This window comes from Meleagris gallopavo, chromosome 4 (assembly GCF_000146605.3).
Source record: "Meleagris gallopavo isolate NT-WF06-2002-E0010 breed Aviagen turkey brand Nicholas breeding stock chromosome 4, Turkey_5.1, whole genome shotgun sequence".
NCBI lineage: Eukaryota > Metazoa > Chordata > Aves > Galliformes > Phasianidae > Meleagris > Meleagris gallopavo.
The window spans coordinates 31,110,563-31,133,569 of NC_015014.2; the positions used below are offsets into that span (position 1 = coordinate 31,110,563).

Sequence of the window (23,007 nt, forward strand, 5' to 3'; positions counted from 1 at the left end):
TGGCAAATACTTTCTTTGCTTTGCTGCAATAGATTTTCTAACGTCTAAGGATTCTTTCCCTGCTCCTGAATGGCCTTCATTTGACTCCTCTGTAACTCGGGAATCACCAGCTAAGAAACATGCTGCTCCAAGTACTTCTTATGTGGCTGGAGCTTTTGCTTCTACCTTACATCAAGTCCATAGCCAAATAACTGGAGTACTGCCGTCTTAGGAAGGTCAGCTTCTTTTGTACAAAACAGAGTTAAACAGCAGGCTTCTCATAATTTAGATTCAGTCAGGGTATCTTCATAATTTATTATGAAATTCAATAAGTACAGTTACTAATAATGCATCACGTTACTGTTTCTTAATACTTCAACCGCAAGCTGCACTTCCATTCCATAATGGCAAACTTTTATTGAGTCAGTCTAGATATGCAAGAGAAGTGTAGACAAAAGCCTAGCTAGAGGGTGAGAATTTCTGAGGGTAAAGAATCAAATATCATATGATTACCTGACCCAGGTGGTGCAGGTGGTATGAATATTTCTGGCACTCCCAAATACTCAGAGACAGAGCTCTTTGGAAAAGCTTTTTTCAGATCTAGTTTAACGTTAAGAAGGAACCAAAACTGGTGAAGGATGTAACAACCCTGACTAATGGTCCTCTATCTCCTGTACACTCTTGTAGAGACAATACTTCTTTGCAGCAGAAACTCCAGTTAGAATAAAAGGACAGTAAAATCTTGTGAAGTCCTCAGTAAAGGAGGGATGTGAACCTTTTACAGCATGTCCAGAGAAAGGCCACAAAAATGATTCAATAGATAGAACATATACCCTATGAGGACAGGCAGAGAGAACTGGAGCTGTTAAGCCTGGAGAAGAGAAGGTTCTGGGGAGATCTGGTAGTGGCCTTCTAGTATCTAAAAGGAAGATATAATAAGGAAGGAGACAAATTCTTAAGCAGAGTCTGCTGTGGCAGGACAAAGGGAAATAGTTTCAAACTAAAGGAGGGGAGATTTAGATTTGATATAAGGAAGAAGTATTTTTTTTGGGGGGGAGGGGGGTTTGTTTTGTTTTTACAGTAAGGATGGTAAGGCACTGGGAAAGGTTGCTCAGACAGGTGGTGGATGCCCCATCCCTAAAGACATTCAAGGTCAGACTGGACAGGGCTCTATGCAACCTGATCTAGCTGCAGATGTCCCTGTTCATTTTGAGGGAAGTTGGACTATAACACCTTTAAGTGTCCCTTTCAACTCAGATAAATAGCCACCATCACCAAGTACCTAACAGGTTTAGGGCATGACTGCAGAGAGATTGTGCCTGTTGGTGCAAAGAGAAGCCTGGACAAACTGGGAAATGCTGAGGAATTAGCAGAGTTTGTGATCTGCATAGGTACCACTACAAGTAAGGGAAGGAGAGTCTGCAGGCAGAATGTAGGATGCCAAGTGGGAAGCCAAAGACCAGAATGCCCCTAACAGCCAGTAGGAAAGCAGTCTCAGTGCATGGCTAAAGCAACAGAATAAGAAAGAGAGGTGCAGAATCATCAGGGACTGCTTAGGGGGTAGATGGAGCCTAGCAAAGGATGATTAGGAAAACAACACCTGTACATCCTAACAGGAATAGCATACAAGCATTACAAATTGACTAGCAGAAAGCATTTTGATGCACAGAGGATACACTGTTCTGAACGCTGTAGTAGACACTGCATCCTCAAGTAAAGAATACATCATGTTGACAACAAAAAATAAAGAGAAGTTAAAAAAGAAAGTCCATTGTGAACAGGATGCAGAGACAGAAAGCCAAAGCAATGCTTCCCATGTTTAACAGAATTATCTGAGAAAATAGTGGTATCACAGGCCCAGAATACTTTACCTTAAACAAGGACGTAAACACAGCTACATAGGTGGCCTAAAGGAAATGTGGTGGCAGGAAGACAAGGAAAATGCCAGAGAACAATTATTTCAATTACTTTCAAATAAAATCTAAAATCCTTACTCTGAGCAGTCAGGTAATACTAGATTTCTGCATGCTGTGAGGAAACTCACAAGGTGGAAAGCAATTTTACGTACCAGTCGGGTCTGAATCAAGAGTTGCTTCATAATAGTCCTACCATGTACCTGAACAGTACCAGCATTTAAGTCAACACTTCTACAGGGAGACCAAAGCAAGAAGACCAGATACTGCCATGTTCAATTTTAAAGACCGCAACCATATGCATACAGAAAAATCAAAGCATCCAAGGGAGAACCTAAAAAGAACTGCATGTTCTCTGGAGACATACATATTTCAAGACATCATTCTGTTTGTCAAATAAAACAGCCTTCAGAAATCTCAAGGGTATATATAAAGAAAAAACTAACACTGGGGAACAAATAAGCATATCCCAGAACAGGTGAAAGAATGGAAAGGGTTATACATTTAGGCACATAAATTGCACAAACACAGCCAGATAGAGGCATGTCAGAACCAACTAGATGATTTGTCTTAGAAAAAAATTCAGATAGAGGCATGTTAGAACCAACTAGATGATTTGTCTTAGAAAAAAATTATCAGTAGAAGAGAGTGGAATGAAAAGCTAACAGCAAGAAGATAGCTCTTGAGAACAGACAATATTCAACCTGATAAAGGATGAAAAAACTAGACTTGCTGATGGTATGCAGCCTCTCACTCATTACCACTTCCTAAAAAAAATCCACAAAAAAAAACCAACAAATCCAAACACTTTTGACAGCATAGTTAAGATCCACAAAGAGCTAAATTAGTACAAGCAACTAAGTAATAAAAATAACAAGTATTCCCATCAACATGTAATATGGGGTAGAATCATAATAGAATTTGTGAATCCAAGTTCTGCTTTGAAAACCTACATCAATTGCTGAGCAAGTCAGTGAAAAAGGCAGGTCTGACTTAAACAAAATGTCTTACAAAGGGTTTCTTAAAAGATCTGAGCTGCCATGATATACAAAGGCTAAAGATAGAAAAACAAATTAAAATAAAGAGAGGAAAATGATAATGATTTTTGGTGAAGCCAAGTTACATCTCATAGGAATCTCTTCTATTCATTGTATTCATAAATAGTAAGGAAAAAAGAAATAAGTGAGGTAGTAATCACCTGACAAGAAAACACAGACCATTTCATTCACAACAGTCCTAAATTCATATTAGGACACAAAACTCCTGAGAAGATACCTGCATTTACAAAGATTCCACTATTTTGTTTGGACCCCAGTTCTCTCTTCAAGAAGTCAAGGTCCAACACTACAGCCTTCTCTAGCCTTACCCTGGCCACAGACCAGTCAAACCAGACCATCTTGCTCATGTCAGGTCTCCAAAAAAGCCAAACTCTGAACACGAGAATCAAAGTAACGCTCAATCACAGTAACTCAGGAACAGAAGCTGGAAGAAACGTTACACAAAGCTAGATTTTTTTTTCTTAAAAGGTCTCTAAACAGAGACTCTATGACAGTAAAGCACATGTATTACTTAAACCTAACTCTGCTACTGAGGATTAAAATTCTTGAAGGAGTGAATATGCAGCTGACACCCGGAACAGGTTCACAGCTTCAGCTCTCATGTGGAAATACCTTCCATAAGCACCAAAGTTTCCTATGTGGTTCACAGAGAGCTGAATTTCCCAAAAGGATCTCAGTACTCTGTTTCATAAATGCTCAGATATCCTTAGCATCACTCAAAAAAAGACCTAACATCCCACAACTTCAATCTCATTCTTTGCACAAAGGAGAGAAGAAGAAAGCCATGACCAAAGCTAAATCCTGTATCAACCTTTGGAAAGGTGTTCATTAGATATAACTGCTCTTAGCATTTTTTTGATTGGTCAGTAATAATACTAGCAGGATTAGGCCGCTCAGCTACAGTGGTATCAGCACAAGCTACTGGATATGCCCTGTTCAACAGTGAACAGTCTAAATAGACTGTATGCAAGCTGCAGATTGCTTACAGCAGAGATTACTGAACAAGCAAACTGAACAAATGGGTTTTTAGAAATCCTCAGTTATACCTGTATATTGCTATGCTACCAACAAAATTCAACTCACACATATTAAAAGCAAATGGGGGAGAGATCCAAAGACAGGGGCACATAATTTTTTATTTATTTATTTTAAGACCGATGACTCAACTTTTTTTTTTCCCCAAATCTTGTTTTACTTCCTGCTCTTTTAAAAACAAATTGTATAGATTCACCTAGGACTGAGTCAAGCTGCATTTACTCAATCTCACACTTAAAGCATTTAAAAAAAAATTCCTCTGCATTATCATGAAGTAATTTTCTGGTTGGAGACTCCTTCTGCCTTGTCAATCTCTTCCCTAATTGAGAAACACACATTATCATGAACTGCCCCGACATGCAGAAAGCTGAAGAATTGTCTTAAACACTAAGCCATTAACAAGATCTTACTATACTAATGTGTCATCGTAATTGTCACAAGGGCTGTTAGGGGAAGCTTTTCCCCATTGCGTTTGCCATGACTGTTCCCATTTGCTTCTTTAAAAGAGATTGAGACGTATACATGCCTATTGCTATAGTGTTTGGCCTCTCCTTGGGCAAATCTGTAACAGTAGAAAAGCAAAAACAATCATCCTTGTAATGAGTTGTCCAGGTAGAAATTAGTGCAGAATTAGAAACAGATATGCAGGCATCAGTCTACAGCTGATTCAAGTCGTCATCATTTTGTTAACGCCCACTAGCTGAAGATTGCTACCCATAACTGTAAGAGGGCAATTGAGGTACACAAGGTGATGCACATGCTTGGAAGACTAAAACACAAGGTTTGTTAAAGGCAAAGTAACAAGAGTGGAAAAGGAGAGCAGAGGGATTAAGAAAAAAATCTCTCCTTATAATTTGTTTCTGGATTTAAGTTCATCTCTACTGAATAAAAATGGACTTAAAAAGATATTGTTTTCTGCTTACCATAATTTTTCTACTAGAAAACAAATGTAATTAACTTATTCCTACTGGGAAGGATGAAATCAAGAACGTGCCTGTCATGACAAAGTATCCATGTGTTACCACGAGTCTGTATGAAAAAAAGACACTGAAATAAATAGAAGGGGTCATGATCTTGAGCACAGCTCAGGTTTCTAGAAAAAGAAAGTAAAGGTGATGGCAGAGAATAGAGCAGATCAGAATCTAGAGATATGGTAAAGCAGACCTTGGAACATTTATTCATTATGTTTGCCATGAATAGCAGGCATTTAAATTCAGGAAAGTAGAGAAAAATATAAGAAATTGGTGTCATTCCCACAACCAGTTTTAGCATCTAGAAGTTGATGTCAGGTAAATTTGAGGCTCAGAGCAACAAATAGAAGTATATCACTTGAACTGCTGGACGTGCAATACAAGACCAGTGGACCCTGCAGCCTCATGGATCCAGAACCCTTCCTGCCACACCAAGAAGAATGTCACAGTGCCACTAGATAAATACCAGTTTCAGGAAATACAGAGCAAAGAGATCATGGCGCATTTTCTCACTCTTGACCATCCTGCAGAGGAGATGGACCGTTGTAAGAACACTGCCACTTCTGCCACTTGTAAGAACACAGGGCTGCATACAAATGCATGCACAACTCAGTTCCATCTCTGGTATCTCACAGCTCATCAGAGAGGACTTATTCTTGAAGACCAAAGTGTCCCAGCAGAGAAGACTACCAACAACCATGAAAGACATTTCTGGTAAGCCTGAGTCTCATCCCCTGCAGGAAACAGAGCAATGCACAGATCATGCTTAAGGTACTTTGTAACACTGAGCACTATAAGACAGACTGCTCCCCATGACAGGGCAGACTATCTTTCTACAGCAAATAATTTTCTACTGCAAACTTTGAGTCACTGTGCTTCAGAATTTTTATTAGCCATAATACAGCATTTTAAGGTCTTCTTATAAAATAGAAAGACTCGTGTCACCCTGGTGCCAGTACTTTCACATATTTACATAAATACAACACAGAATGCTTAGCTATAACAGAGCTGCAGTAAATGCATGGAAAATCTCTTTGCGCTGAGCAAGTGATCTCGGGATGTTCCACCCTTCCTGCTTGCTAAAAACTGGGTAGGCCAGACCCTGATTTGGGTTGCTAAAAACAAAAAGGCTGGCTCAGGGAACCAGGCTTACACTGCATTTGGGTGGGGAGACAGGATCAAACACTGCTGGTGACAGCTGAGTTTCTCAGGCTGTCTGCATAACTACAAACAGTTTGGGCACCTCCCTCATTTGTGGAGAAAAGTCTTAGGTGGAAAGAGTCTCAATTTCTCTGAATCAGATCTGCTAAGCACAGATACTGCCACGTGGCATGAGCCTAATGATTCTGGTCAGTGCACTACAAGAGAAGCTTGGCAGTGATAAACCAACTCTTGTAATGCAGCTGAGCAAAGATAAGTCAGCAAGATCATTTGAGTCTAGGAAAGGTTTGGGACCTCAGTGAAACAGTACTCTGATATTTGCAAGGGATGCAGGAGCATCAGCTCTGAGCCAAATGGGCATACATCACCTCTCACTTGCTCACTCCAAGGGAGAAGAGCTAGACCCAGTGGACAGTTAAAGGCCTGCTGCAGGGTCTGTTGCTGCAGTCATTAATCCACCCTCTCTCATGGGTCAGTAAGCAAAATGAGCATGCACAGTACATGGATACTGAAAAAAAATATCAAAATGTAACTTAAGAAATCAAATAAATACAATAGTATTCAATGTGATGAAGCATAAGATCGAATACTTGTTGGTTCAACAAGAATTCATAACAAATGCTGAATGATCATTCACTGGAAAATGAGAAATGCTTAACCATCCCACAGACAATGCAGAAATGGCTTGAAGCCAGAACTTTCAACCATCAAAAATGGAAAATGCAAACCTAGTAAGTACTACAAAATATCTTCTGAAAGTCAAAGTGGTATACCATGCACAGCAATGGAACATAAAATTCTGTCACAGATGAACTACAGAACTACACCCAGATCAGACAGAAAGAGGGCTGCCAAAAGAATTAAAGCAATGGAAAGCTATTCTTATGAGAGGAAGGATGGAGATTAACAACAAAAAAGGCAGGACAGATTGAAGTCCACTTTAAAAGCACATGCGGATAAGAGTTAGACAGAATCAAAATCCTTAACTGCTTTCCTGCTACAAGGCTTAACAAAAATTAGCAGCTCCTGCAGTGTTGTAAAATTCTAAGTACGCAGTGGAACAGCCATGAGAAGGCCAATGAGGTACTGGGATGCATTAAATAAAAAAAAGTATGGCCAGCAGATCAAGGGAAGTAATCGGTCTTCTCTACTCTGCCCTGGTGAGACCACATCTTGAGTACCCTGTTCAGTGTTGGGCTTTCCAGTTCAAGAAATATAGGGGACTTCCAGAAAGAGGTCAGTGGAGGGCCAGAGAGGGGCCTGGGGCCTGGAGCATGGCTCTTATAAATAAAGAAAGGCTGATAGACCTGGGGCTGTTCAGCTTGGAGAAGGATGAGGGGGGGATCTTATCAATGACTATAAATACCTAAAAGGCAGACGGATGGGGCCAGGCTCTTTTCAGTGGTGCACATTGACAGGACAAGGAGGCATAAATGGGAACACAAGAAATTCCATCTGAATGTGAGAAAAAAAAAAATCATAGCTTTGAGGGTTACAGAGTATTGGAACAAGCTACCCTGTTGGAGTAGAGAGGTTTTGAAGTTTCCTTCTCTAGAGATATTCAAAATCCACTGGGACACTTCCTTGTGCAATCTATTGCAGGGTACCTGCTGCAGCCGAGGGGCTGAACTAGATGATCTCCAAAAATCCCTCTACAACTCCTATTTCTGTAACCATTAAGTCCTCTTTTGTGTGGCATTACTTGTGGAATTTGGAAAGATGCAAGTCTTCCATGGCAGGGAAAAAAACCCACCAGTATAAGGGTACTAGAAAGAGGAGAGTTTGTTACTGATTCACATGGATGAGAGCTCATCCTTATGCAGTCAGTTTCTAATTATACAGACAATCTTCCAGCACACGGCTAGTAGCTTGAAGACACGGGGCAAAAATAAATCACATCACACAAGCTCATCTCAACTCATGCTGCAGTTTTAATTGCTGGGCCACAGAGTATAGTCTCTGAGCTTTGTATGTTCTCAGAGACAAAAGCAGACACAAAGGGTGGCTTTTTTTACCTTCTGTTAATAGGGTGCCTCTCCAAACAGCTGGCTTCCCTGCAGGATGGCACACAGAACAAGTCAGTTTGGCTGCAACCCAGGCTCAGACCAACCCATTGTCTCACAGTCAACTGATCAACAGGAACATTTTAAACATAGAGCTACAGTCTCAAAGCAAATAATTTACCAGGCTCAGTGCTCAATTCCTTCAAAAGTATTTTTGAACCCATTATAGAAGAGGTAAGTTGTAAGAAGAAGTGTTACAAGACAGGTTCAAGCCATATGCATTTGTGACTTGGTAACAAATGAAAAATTTCTCCCTCCACACTGGATGATTCTTAGAAAAACTAAATGATAGTTACAGCTTTAAAGTATTCAATCCAAAGTTCATCTAACAGATGTTAGCTCTTGCAGAGTACAAGAGTCTAGAAATCCACATGATTTTTTTATGCAAGAAGTCCATAGGACATGCAAACTGACACAGTCCACAGAAACACTTTGCAACAACTGTGATTGCCTCTTAGAAGGGTTTGGCTTTGCATGCACCAGTCCTCATTCATTATAGTCAGTGTTTTAGTCCATATATTCAAAAACTTTCCCAGGACAAACCCTTGGGAAGGGTTTAGCAACCCCAAGCCTTTGCATTAGAATTTAAGAATACGTTAAAGATTTTCAGCCATCCATGACATTTCTACAGCAATCAGCAAGATGTGGCTTTTAGAGAAAAAAAAAGTCTTGAAATAAAATTAGCCACCAATTACGACTTCAAAGATGTCTTAGCTCAAATTGTATCTGCCACCAGCAAGATCAGTGCAAATCCTAATGCTCTTGAAAAGGTAAAACAGAATTTCCAACATCTCTAGCCAGGAAAGGAGGCAGAAACCCTCTGTCAGCCACGCTTAAAACACTGACATGATTGCGGTAAAATTATCAGAAGTATACTCAAAAGCTTTTGCCTAGCATTTAAATACACATTTCTATTTATCTGCATGAACAATTCCAGTGGTCTTTGAAAGAAACAGCCAAGCCAACCCTGTATCAAGTAACTTTGAGAGTCCTACATTTGAACATGCCAGCTAATCTTTCAAAGACTGCTTATCTTTACCATACACTGTTACAAGGCGATCCTAAAAGAAACAGAGGCTAGGGAGAAAGGATGGCAGTCAACACACATTAGTGAGCTACCAGTTATGTACTACACTGTATTACCTGGCCAACTGCAGAATAATTTGAACTTACTTCCAGTTGATTTGCAGTAACATTTTAAGCAAATATAATTTTTGCTTTGAGCTGTGATGGGATAGAAGCAGGCATGTAGTCAACATGACTCAGTTGAACTGTACTGTATTGAGCAAAAAGGATCCAAAGGTGATCTCTTTTCCCAGCACACTCCATAATTCTTGCTGTAGCACTAGGGTGTGGCACCTTTGTAGCATTATCAGTATTTCACCCCCTTTCTCCCTCTTGGAAAAAAAAAAAGCACACAAAAATCAGAAAGTAGCCTAGGAAACATATTAAGCATGCACATTTTCCTCACCCCTGCTCCCCTCCATGGCCTTTATCTTAATGGTCATCCTCATCAATAGCCCCAGGACTAGTTTTCCTAAATTGTATGTAACTTCTCGTAATTGATGTTGGAAAGAGGTGGAGCAGCTATTGTAACAGCAAGAGGCCATCTGTCACTAGCCACAAGATTTGAGATAAAAAACCAACAGGTAGAATTCTCCCACACAAACTACCAAAGCCTGACAAAAACCTAAGTACAACCAGTTAGCAGAACCATACACTAATCATAAAAAGGGTTGGAAGGGACCCTTAAGATCATCTAGTTCCAATCCCTCTACATCTAGACCAGGTTGCTCAAAGCCACATCTAGTCTGGCCTTGAATGCTTCTAGGTAGAGGGCATTAAGTACCTCTTTGGGCAACCTGTTCTAGTGTCTCACCACTCTCACAGTTAAGAGTTTCCTCCTAGTATCTAGTCGAAATCTACACTCTTCTAGTTTAAAACCATTTCTATTTGTCTTGTCACTACATGCCCTCATAAAAGTCCTTCCCAACTTTCTTGTAGGCCCCTTCAGGTCCTAGAATAAGGTTTTCCTTGAGCCTTCTCTTCTCCAGACTGAAGAGCCCCAGATCCCTCAGCCTGTCCTCAAAAGGGAGACGCTCCAGCCTTCTGATCATCTTCAAGGCCCTCTTCCAGACCTGCTCCAACAACTCCATGTCCTACTTGTGCTGGGGGCTTCAGAACCGGATGCAGTATTCCAGGTGGGGTCTCCAACTGTAACAACTGCCAATAACATGGAAAACATTTCTGTTTGCAGAATGAAGACATTTGTAGCACTTCAAGAGAAGTGTTGTTGTGTTTTATTACAGTAGAGAACTTTCTACTTCAGCATTACATCATTTAAGAGCTCCAAAAATACCATTTCACCACACATAAAAAAACCAAAAAACCTACCCCTCAAAAACCACTAGGTTTTAACTTTTTTTTTTCTTTTGTTTTCACAAAGCTTGGAGATTCAGTTCATCAGGAAGTTCAAAGGCACCCACCCTTGTCTTCAACTGTTGTTTCCTGACAAAGGAAATGATCATAGCCCTGCACTCAGCACTGGTGAGGTCACACCTCAAGTACCACGCTCAGTTTTGGGCTCCTCACTACAAGAACGACACTGAGGCCGAGTGTGTCCAGAGAAGGGCAACAAAGCTTTTAAGAGTCTGGAGCACAAGACATGGTGAGCAGCTGAGGGAACTGGGCTTGTTCAGTCTGGAAGAGGCTCAGGGGAGACCTTATCACTCTCTACATCCTCCTGAAAGGAAACTAGAGCAAGATAACAGTCAATCTCTTCTTCCAGGTAACAGTGACAAGAAGGAATGGCCTCAAGTTGTGCCAGGGGAAGTTCAGGTTGGATATTTGGAGAATACATTTTTCCTAAAGAGTGGTGACACATTCATTGGAACATGCTGCCCAGGGGAGTCACTGTCCCTGAAAGTGTTTAAGAAACATGAAGATATGGCACTGAGGGACATAATTAGTGGGTACGGTGGGGATGGATTGATTGGTTGGACTAGATAATGTCCAAATTCTCAAGTGCTTAACCAGCCACGCGGTCTTCCTATTTCCTTCAAGAACCACCCTTGTCTCACACATGAGTTACCACCAGTAATTCCTGCCACACCCTTATGAAGTAACCAAGGATGTCCATGACCATCTTTTGCACTGGTCTCCTGTAACAAGGAGACTTTCAAACAGTTTTGAAACATAAGTCAACCTTCGATTCCTTCTGGAAAAGAAAACCAAAAAAGAAGCAACAAAAATAGTGTTGGAAGCAGCCCCCCTTATCCATACGAACACTTTACCAAACATGAGACTGTGACTGTACAGATGCACCACATACTCACAGCATGCTGAACTTTCCTCTAAGCAGTTACTTCAGTCTAAACTAAATGCAAGCCTAAAGCACATTAGATCAGCTCAAGCTGCCTAAGAAGAGAAGTAGATACTTGCAGCACTTCAGGTTAATAGCTCAGGTTATTCCCTCCAGCTCTCAGGCAGCTCTCACAGCCTCTACTAAGCTTAAGCTCGTCAGAGATCTTCCAGGATGCAGCTTAGCAAATTTAATGCTACCTGCGTGTTGTGTTCTACACAACAGATCCTGTGAGATACATTAGGGCAAGCACAATGGATAAATTCCTAGCATCTCCCAGCAGGCCTAACTGTTAAATGAGTTAAACATTTAGAACAAAACACAAATTTGTTTCAGGTTCCCATGCCGGAGGACTGGAATGAGTTTATTCTTCTTAAGAAAAAAACAGACGTCAGAAACAAAGGAGAAAGAACACGGGAAGGAAGGCTATTAAGACAATACTCTTCAAGAAGTTAGAGATGTATCCAGTACAGATGATAAAGAACAAACTCTGGTCTATCAAATAGAAACAACAAAGACTCAGGTAAAGTGCCAAAGAAAAAAATATAATCAAGACAAAACAAATACACCTTCTACCAGCATGTCAGAACAGAAAGCCAACTGGATCTACAAATAAGACTACTGAAGCATTCATGGGGAATGCAATCAGAACATAAACTTAAGGAAGTTTTTCATGCCAGCTTGTAGAAGTTCATACTCTGGAACATTCATTACTGTCAGACAACATACACACAGAATTTCTTCAAAGGGGATCAACAGAGAAGAGAAAACAGAAACTTCCTCTTCTGAAGACTGAAACTAGGCAGCTAGGAGGGAAAATTGCTAGATTAAAAATTCAGCTACTTCTGTGCATGTAAGGTAGCCAGTAAGTTGAACAGAGATGATTAGAAATGGTAATAAACACAGGAGCAGGAATGGGACAAGCATCAAAATTCCTGCCAGGGTTCTGAGGAAGGAGATGAAAAAACTAAAGGTCAGGAAACCTCGAGTCCACCTACCAAGTTAGTAAGTGACCAAACATGCCTCCAAACAAACTAGGGATCATGGAGGGCGATAGTTTTAATCGGTTTGTATTATTTGTCAGCTATGTTTTTAAGCATCTACAGAATAAGCTGGACCTTACTCTTCCCTCTTTCTCAAGAAAAACAGAAGTAATTTCTCTCAAATCTTCCTTAATATGGAGTGACATACATGCAGTTATCACACTGGGGAAAACTTGGGAGGAAAGCCATACTCATCATACTAGGTTGGATCTGGACAACTCTATGGCATCTGGCTTTCCCCCAGACCACTGATGAGGCTGGTTCAGCCTATGGCAGCACATGCAGCTACAGACCAGCTATGTCCAGAGTAGGGCTGGGATTCCCATGTGGACATCAAGTCAGAATATGGTCAGTTTGAGAAAAGTGCTAATTTTAAATGTGGTCAAAAATCTTACTCCTAGCATCATTCAGAAGAGCCAGTAATGACTAAAGGATTATTCTCATCATTTGTATTTTCAGTTTGTGTCCCAAAAAGAACAGAGACAATACAAAAGCTCACTGTAACACTAGCTGTGTTGAAAAAGCAAAATGAGATTTCCTGTTTATGTACTTCTCTAGAGGGCAATTATAGAGCTGCAGTGTGACAGAAGCACTTTCTCTAGCTTTAAATGATGGAATTGCTTAGATAAATTTACTTCACACATATCCCTCTTTAGACAAACGAGCAGACAAGATAATAAATCACAAAGATCCAGATAGCAAGCAACTGAATGTAGACATTTACAACACAGAATTGTAAAATACTTTTATTCAAAATACGAAATGTTCTCCTTTGTATTCATGAATGAGTAAGAAATCTTACAAAGTGGTTTGAGTTCCAGCATTTTAAAAGGTATAGAATTACGCCCATGCTACAGGGTTTTATTGAATTCAGAAGTAATGAGTTTACAGTGGACTTTACTGTACTATACAATTTCTACCACCCCATAGGATATGAAGATAACAAATAACTTTTTAGTGTTGGAGAAATAAGGCAGTTGACTATCAAGCTTTAAATAATAGGCCAGTTCTGGGCTGACATCCTGGGCTAACAGGAGAGAATTTGCTTCAGGCTGCAATTACACTGCAGAAACTCTCATTTAAGATGTTCCAAATGGATCAGCAAGCAAAACATGAAAAAGAATCTCCCAAGGAAAACCAGAGTTCCCTACACAACAGAATTGGGTCACTAAAAGACAAGCTACCATGCAAGATAAATTTGGATCGTACAACCATTCTGTTCTACCCAACTTGCACTCAAATGACCATTATGAGTTGCAGAGAAGTGAAAAAACAAGCAACAAGTATATCCTTATAGTTTCTCCCACAGCATTACTTCAGAAGTGACTTGATCACTGAACTGCATGCACTTCTAGTATTTCCCTTTCAGTTTGGAACTAGAAGCAAGGTAGCAGATCTGTTTATGGCTCTGCACCATAATATCCTACATGGGATGGTGGAAAAAATAAAATCACAGAATGGTTTCTAATGGGCGGGAGACTTAGGCAACCATACTTTTTCTGTAAGTATCTTCCATAGGTTGAGCCTACCACAAAACATTAACGAAAAGGAGATGACATTTACATCCTTCCAGAAAAGCTAGAGTTTGAACTCAACTCTTCTAGACACCAGGGAATACTCACTTGTGAATGAGTTAATCAACAGCATGGCCAACAGCCCAAACTAAAAGCCATCTAGATGAAAATCCACACTCAACTGCCTCAGTCTCATTGTGCACAGACGATATTTTGCAAAAGCAGCAAAAAAATGCCAACCTTGACTGCCCGTAAGCAGTGCTATCTGTCTGACCACACAGAGAGCATGACCTAGGACAGAGATGGCAGGTGAGGTATTCCTTACCAGCTGCTAAAGCCTCTGGTTCAAGAATTAATCAAAAGTCCTTAATCTTTTAAGCCGCTAGTAACACCTAGCTTATAATTAGAATGAAAGCCAAGTCTGACTCTCCCATACAACAACAGAAGGGAAGACCATCACAGTGCACCGTTCCTTGCCAGCAGATTCTCAAGAAGCCGGTGTCTAGCCAGCACCCCAGGCCAACTGAGGAAGCCAAGCACCAAGCCTGTGTGCTGTCTGCTGCCATCAGTGACAGGCTCCACTTGGAGAGATGGCTTCCCTAACTACATCTGTCCAGACATCCTGAGCTCTCCAGAAACTGACCAGGCTTTTAAACAACAACAAAGACAGACAGTTTCTAATGAAACCTAAATTCACTTTTTCAGCAGAAAAAAAAAAAGTCTGTGCAAAGCAATGTATCAATACAACATATTTATTGACTGGTCTCACGTAAGTAAGATCACCTCTCTTCCAGGTTTTATTCAGGTAATTTTAATGGGGTTCTGGATTACAGCAATCCTTTACTATCTCCTCCTAGGGAAGTTACACTTCCCATTGCTCTTGCAGTCATGAGCAGTCTGGCCACCTGTTGCCCAACTCCATAGCCTCTGCTCTCCACTGGCAGGCTCCCAGAACTCTGGAATCTTTTGCTACTCATCAGTGAAGTAGAGAGTATGATCCAAGCATTAAGTTTCATGATCTTCTACTGTTCCCCTCTCTTTTAGGGAAACCAAATTCAATGTTTCCTAGGTTACCTCAATAACATCGAACCCTTATATACAGTGCAGTGCCATCTAGTTAGGAGTTTTTAAATTAACCGCTCAAACTAATGTAGCTAATTGTGATATTATCTGCTTGGTAATGGAGGAACTGAAATCACTAACTTTTACAAACAATCCCATAAACAATGCTAGGTAACTGAGACATAGAATAAGGCCCATGCTCTCCCTCACAAAAGGGCAGCTGAAAACCAAGGAATCACCAAAAGCTAGGAATGCCTCTTGGGGAGGGACAGCCATCACCCAGCCTTCCAAGATGAGGTGACAACACTGATCAGCAAGCAACCCTGATAGTTTTTGGCCACCTCAATGTCACACACTTCATAAGACTCAAGACCATGATACAGCTACTTAAGTTAAACACAACTTGTTGTGGGCACATCTCAAAAATACAACCATTAGAAGCATAACAGGTGGAACTGATATAAGTTGAACTGAGCAGTTCGGGCACTTATGATGAATTCTTCTGTAATGCTTTTGCCTTTAAGAAGAGCTTGACAAAAAAATTATTTAAATAAAGAAGCCTAAATATTGAAGTAATCTAGCATTGTCAGAAAGACCTCAAGCAAATACATTTCTTTCCCAGTTGATTTTTGCAGTTTTTGTTAAGATACGCTGCCAAGATTTTATCTAGTATACCCACACACAAAGAAGCTTTAATATTCAAAGAGGCCATAATTAAAGTAATTAACCTATCAAATACACATAATTAATATATCAACTTCAATACTCGGAGGAAGAACCTAAAACTAACATGTTGTTACATGATGCAAGTTTAAAGAGAACCTCAAAAACAGCAGTTATTAGGCTATAAAATAAAATGAGCCAATTAAACCAATTTAACTCATTGATGGTACTATTACCATAGAAGAGTACTTGGCTTGGTTGGGATGAGATTTATTTTCTTCATACAGTGCCATGTTTTGGATATGCTATCAAAACAGCACCCCACCAATATCAACAGTATTGATATCACACCAGTGTTTTAGCTATTGCTGAGCTGTGCTTGAACAGCATCAAGGCCTTCTATGTCTCCCTCTGCTCTTCCACTCCCTAAAACAGCAAGTAGGCAAAAGTTGGGCAAAAGGTTGGGAGGAAACACAGCCAGGATAGGGGACCCAAACTGATCAAAGGGACCGTGCATGCCACACAATATGCTCTATATAAAAGGCTAAGGCTTTATTGAAATGTTTGTTGTTCAGAGACTGGCCAGGAATCCCCCTGCTTGTAGAAGGTGGTAAAGTGATAGCCTTTGTATTGCTTGCCCTCATTTTCTCCTTTCCTTCATTTACACTGTCTCTATCCATGAGTTTTTCTCGCTTTTGCTCTCTCAGTTATTCTCTCCTGCTGCTGCAGGGAGAGAGTTTCATCATGACCCACAAGTTTTGCTCATTTCTCTTCCGATCCTCTCACTCATCCCTCTGTGGATGGAGCAAGCACCTGGTGTGAGCTTAGCTGCTGGACAGATTCATCTCCCCCCACAAGGCAAAGCAAGGTACCGGTGATCATACAGGTCAATTTAGAAATAAGTTTAGGAGTATTTATGGTACAGGAATAACTACCAAAGTGAATTGAAAATTTCTTATAATAGGGATTTCAAACAAGGAACATAAAGAGCACTTAGCTCTACCACCACATCAAAATCCAGCTAGCTGAAAGCTTCCTAAACTACCTGGACAAATATAAAGCAAATAAACCCATTGCAGCAAGCTTACAAATCTTTGCATCCGCTCAGACTTTATTACATTAAGAACAGAAGATCCTCAGAATTGTATTAACTGTTTGTAGAAAAATGCAAAGTACTCCTGAAGAAAGAAGCCAAAACTGAAAGTGCCACAAAAAAACCCAAGCTCATGCAGGTCCCATAGCACATATCTGAGGTACCCAAGACCTGCAGAAATATCCTAAAACAAGAAACATTAAATCCTGTCAGAAACAAGTAGACTAATGGAGCTCGTGTCCCAATGGTGCTAACAAATTCAAAGAACACACTGCAGATTAAATTAGACTATGTACTATGACTCATCTAAATAATTGCCTAGCAAGCTGTGCCTGAAAAAAAAACAAAAAAAAACCACCTCAGCATTCAAGAATTTCTACACCCAGGTCAGAGAAGGTGAGCTGTATTTCACTTTGCTGCAGAGCTTGTCAGTGCCTTGCAAAGCCAAGGTGGCAAAGGAAGAGCAAAGGAGACAAATTACAGTTCACAGTACAACTGGAATGAGTTGACGAAGCAGCTTAGTCCAACAAATGAGGCTGAGAGAAAAAGACCAGCACTTTTTAAATAGCATCAATAGAGAGCTGTATAAAGATGTTTGACTGGTGGGTGCTCCCAGAAAGCTATTGAAACAGGTTTTTAAAACTTTCTTGGAGCTAATCACTGTTGCTTCAATTTAATATCTTTCCTACTGCACTTCAGTACCACCTCCGCAATACCTCCTTCTCTGGTATGAGAGCCTTGTTAGGGCCCAAGCAGTCCCATTAGGCTTTTCCCCTGGGAGGTGTGCCCTCTCCCTGAAAACAAGGCTTCCCGTAGGAAGCCACACAACTGCCCACCATGGTTTCTATCATCAGAACTCAGCCATTAAGCGTTAGCTCACGCTGTCCAGCTCAGACTCTTAGCTACACACCGCTTAAGGAGAGGCGATGATGAGCATGGTATTCTGGCTCAATACGTTATTTAAAATATTAGTTTAATATTCTAGAGAAATACAGATCCACAGGTTGATGTGTTGTCTCAAATATGAGAGACCTTTTTGATACCAATTCATGCACAGTTTACCAAGAATGATAAACAATTTCTTAGTTTCACCTCTGCCAACACTACATGAAGTGAGTTTCCATGAGATCAACATTTCAAACACAAATCTGCTAATATTTTAATTCTGATATCAAATCCAGAGATCAAAATCTTCCTACCACCATTCTACCACTTCAGCTACTGAAGTGGAACTACTGTCTGGTAAGTTTAGCTTTATTTCTAACACATATTGCAAGGTAAAACACTAAATATCAACTCTAAACATTCTAAAACTTGAAGGCAATGAAATACTCACCATCATGTTATTTAAGCACTTAAAATAGTCCAGCCTGTTCTTCCAAGCTTTAATTGCTGATATTCTAGAGCTTCTATAAATAAACAATCATCAGTAGTCAAACATGCTGATCACACCTGTGGTGGGGAAATCAGATGACCCATCCTTTCAGCCCTGGTGTGTAGAGCTCTACTGTTCATCTACAAAACCCCATAGCTTCACTGTTAACTCAAGATTTTAAGTATCTATTGAAGATTACACTGATAAGAGCTTGATAAGCAAACTTGCACAGAAGAAAAATGTACAGCAATAGGACACAGAGCAAATTTTCCAATTAAACATCAATATTTAATTGGCCCTCAAAACTGAAAAGTACTGTGGTTTAAAAAGAGGGTGTGACATGAGATAACACTAGTGATTCACCTGGAAGACAAGGAATACAAAAGCAAGAGACGAGCTAAAACCTGCACTGCAATGAGAATACATGGCGTCATAGCCTTAACAACTCCCCTCGTGCTGGAAGGAAAGGTTAAGAACAGGGCAATGTGGTTTTCATTGGAACAAATCATGGGAAAAACTATATCCATCACAGAACCCGCCACAAATAGCCATTACCAGTTAATCTACTGATGATGCACGCTACAGCCATTCACAAATACAGTAAGACAGTGTAAATCAGAACATCTTAATAATCTGAACTGACACATTTATGCTCACCAGAGCCAGACCACAGAAACTGCAGAGGTATGGAGGAACAATATTCATTCAGGTTTCAGAGCCAGAAACATCACCATGCAGAAGCCCTCACTGCATTCTGCTCCAACAGCAACCGCTCAGCTTTCTGGAGAAGGTGACATTTACAGTCTTGCACCTAATCAGCACAGTGCTATCTTCCTTTAAAATTTAATCTGAAAATCTGTCCAGAAAGGAGAACTCTTTTTTTTTTTCCTCCTTAGACAGGACAGAAGAGTGGAAAAATAAACTGGCACAAGACAATTAAGCTTCTCCCCATTATATGTCATTGAAAAATATCTGTCTGTCATGCACAATTTTGAATTGTACTGCTGCCAATGGATGCGAATACTTTTGTAGAACACTGGATACTATTTTTGCAACCAAAAAAATTCCTTGGTTACCACAAGGATGCCATTTATCTATTTCAGTCTAAGTTAAGGTAGGGCTATCTAACTAATGACAGGGTTATCACAGTACCATGAAGACATCTGGAGTTGTCAAGCCTGTTCTTTAATCCTTTGTCTAAATGGGCTAGACAGTTTGTACCACACAAAATAATTGTTCATACACTTCCAGTGAGTTAACAATTGAGAAGAGAGCTGTACTTCTGTATTTCTGAGCAACTATAAACCATGGCAGACAGAGGGGAGCAAGAAGGGAATACCAAAAAACACTCCTCACCTCTTTGGTGCAGCATAGTATATACACTGGGCTCCTTCTACAGAGCTTATAGGCAGTAAAAAAGCTAACTGTAACACGATTCAGCAAGGAGCAAAAGGGCATGTTTAATATCAAGTATCCGATTAGGAACCCATGGCTTCCATAATACTTGTTCTAGAGCTCTAATAGTTCTGTCAATACCCTGCTGAACTCAGGCCAATGCAAATGTACTTCTCAGATGTGATTATGACATCTCAGGGATGACTGCAGTCTTACATCCTTCTCCTGTTCCTTGGGGAAACAGCAAAAGAAGCAAAAACTTACCACTTACAAATACCACTCACAACAAACCCTGCTATCTCCAGACATGGTCTAGCTAGGTCGAGAAGCACTTGCATACCAGTGAGGTAGGGTGAGCCCTGGGTTTTCTTTCCTCTGAGCATAATCACTATGGATCACATTCCAGCAACAAAGTAATTCAAAAAGGTCTTGTATTAAAGTGTGCACCAAATGGGACATGCTGCCACCTCCTGACTCAGGAGGAAATCGACCCAAAAATTTGTAAAGACGTACCAGGTGACAGCTAGACTCAGTGCAGGACACACTTTGTCCTGCTTCAGCAGCACTGTCCTCTTTGTGTCTATTCAGCTCTTTGAAAAGTCATCCTGAAAAACATAAGTTTATTTCAGATCAGCAATTTGTATCGTCAGAAAAGACTCCGTAAGAACCGAGGTCAGCACAACTGAACAAAAGGAATGAAGAGATAAAAAGAAAGGATCATCCCAGAGCAGAAAAATACTGAATATCCTCAGCTGTACGCAAGGTCTGATATTTCAAGTGGAAGTGCTCAAACAAGGGAAAACTGTAGCAAAGGCAATGAAATGAAGATTTTTTCAAATAACAACAACAAAACAAAAACACAGAGGAGAATACCCAACAATCAGCTTTCACCTGTGACTTGCATGTCATGGAAACTAATTATTCAATTCTCTAGTGGTACTGTCTTGCAACAAAGCATTTCCAAAAGCATTTATTAGGTGAATTTATTTAGAAAGAAGTTAACCTTCCTTTAAATCCAGTGCAAGTATCACTTGCACCATGATTGGCCTGAAAATTTCATTATCAAAGGGCAGATAAAAAAAGGGAAAGAAGAGAATGGAAGAAGAGGCAAAGAAAACAGCACAGAACAAGCAACAAACACATAAATATCAACAATTGGGAAAAGCAGCCAAACAGATATCTTGGGAGATAGGAAAACAGCTTGTTGGCTTCCAAGAACTCTTAATTTCTCTACCCCTTATAACTCCAATACCATGCTGTCACCTTCCTCCTCCCCTCTCTCCGCCCCCCAGCCCCCCCCAAGTGTTCTATCATTAGCTTACTAATTAAATACATTTTTAGAATAATATTTTCAGGGAGTTTCCTGTTTACACTGTAATAACACAGTGAGCCAATAAACTCAGTGATCTGAAGTACTTGGACTTGGCATACACTCAATCCAGAGTACAGCAATTATCTCATAAACAGGAAGCACGCTACTGTCAGTGCACTCAGGCCGAGGAACAAAAGGCACACATTTCCGCAGTTCCAGCAGTCTACTTAAGGTTCAAACCAGAAATCAAACCAAATACGAACAACACTTCACTATCCATGCCAACAAGTGTTTTCCAGCACTCTCTGAAGTTTTCTTTCAGAAAATTCACATATTCCATGGGCTGACATAGCCAAAATTATGTCAAGCATCACAAAGTAAGCCTAGAAAGGATTTCTGGCATAACCAGATGAGAGAATGGTAGAGAAAAGTGGTTATAACCTACACCTTACTTCTGCAAGATTCTAGGTAAAGGACTAGGATTAACAGTCACACAATCTGAAAGCTTGTGAGCCTTTACGAGAATGATAGACATGGTGACATTATCCAAATGCACAGGCAGATCAGCTGAACACACAAATACCATAATTCAGCTACATGAATGGCTCTCTGCTGATCTGCATCACAAGTGTACAAATGTGCCTTCTACAAATGAGAAGAGGAACAGCGTTAAATCTTGTCCTGCAATCTGGAAGAGAAATTCTGAATCAATGGATTTTTCATCTTAATCCAACTCAGATCAATTAACCTACCTTAAAAAGGTGGTATTCCATCATCTCAGTTCTGTACAGTGCCCAGACCACCTCACAAGCTGCTCAGAAAGGTAATCAAAGCACAGGCACTATTTTCACCTACATTGTGGTAGGAAAGCATGCTCCAATCCTACATTTTTTTAAAAGACAATGTGGCTTGATATAGCACACTTGTTTCATACATAAATGGAGACGTTTCAAGTTACACAAGCCTACAAACAAGTCATTTTCCAAAATCTACTTCTTGAACAGTCAGCAACAATCTCTGCTCAAGTCCCTCACAGACAGCAAAAGGCCAGCACACAAAAGCACACCCAGATCTCACATCTGAGCTAGAACATAGACTATTCTCAGTCACCACTGACACTCCTCACAAGCAGCCCATCTTTAATGAACAATTTTAAGAGAATGCCTATCAATCGTTAGCTGCAAAAAGGCAAGAACAGACTAATACAGAAGTTTTAGGAAGGCCATTTAAAGGGAGAACTTCCAATCAGCGTCTCTCTCTTAATTCGGTTCTGAAGCACTCTCTTGCAGACACTAAGGGAATTCTACATTCCTTTTAGAACAGGTTTGAGCAAAGCAATTAACTGCCCCTTAAACTAAAAGGCTGCACACCAAATCTCTGGCACAGTGAGAACTAAAAGGAATCCCACTACCAAGCTTAGTATCCCTTTTTTCTCCCATCTCCTTCTGGACTTGGTATATTGTAGCTGTGGCTTTCCATATAGGTTACAAACTGCTTCACTGCATCAAGGAGCAGCTCTTACCATACAATTCTTGCACAAACGCCCATCAATAACAGAACTGCAAAATGGCTAAGGCTGGAAGGGATTTCTGGACAGAGTTTAATCTTACCCTCCCACTCAAAAGTGAGACTCACAAGTAATGATTTCAACCTCAAGTAAGGTTTCAGCTGCTGTCCTCATCTTTAGGTTTTTACTTTTTTTCTATACACGCTACAGTGAAGGTGGTAGACACTCACTACCTGTAATTGAACTTTGTGCCACAATAAAGGGATGAAACCCATCAAGAGGCTACATCTGGCTGTCAAGCATTGCCTTCTCCAAGGTTACCTTAGAGCATCTGCAAGATGTACGCTGCCATGAACTGCAGCTCTTTCTGACCAAGTGCCCTTCCAGTTAACTCACATCAATGGTACCATCTAGTGGAAGGCACACAGCTTGACAGGATTTTTGGTTGGTTCTCTCAAACTTCTTTCCATAAGTCTAATATAAAGGAAGCAATAAATCAGTA

General features: G+C 40.4%; 1 protein-coding gene across 5 annotated transcripts in view; it reads right to left on the bottom strand.

Moving 5' to 3' along the window:
* The window catches only part of LOC100548849 (transmembrane protease serine 11E-like), a 42,997-nt gene that overhangs the window by 18,701 nt on the left and 1,289 nt on the right, over positions 1–23,007 (bottom strand). Inside the window, exon 1 of one of the 5 annotated variants that reach the window (XM_019614712.2) lies at positions 20,200–20,283. The exons of 3 other annotated variants lie outside the window; for them this stretch is intronic. The gene's annotated coding sequence lies outside the window, so the exon portion shown is untranslated. Of the gene's footprint in view, positions 1–20,199; positions 20,284–23,007 lie in introns of those variants that run through there. One more of the 5 variants, XM_019614707.2, reaches the window with a different exon arrangement.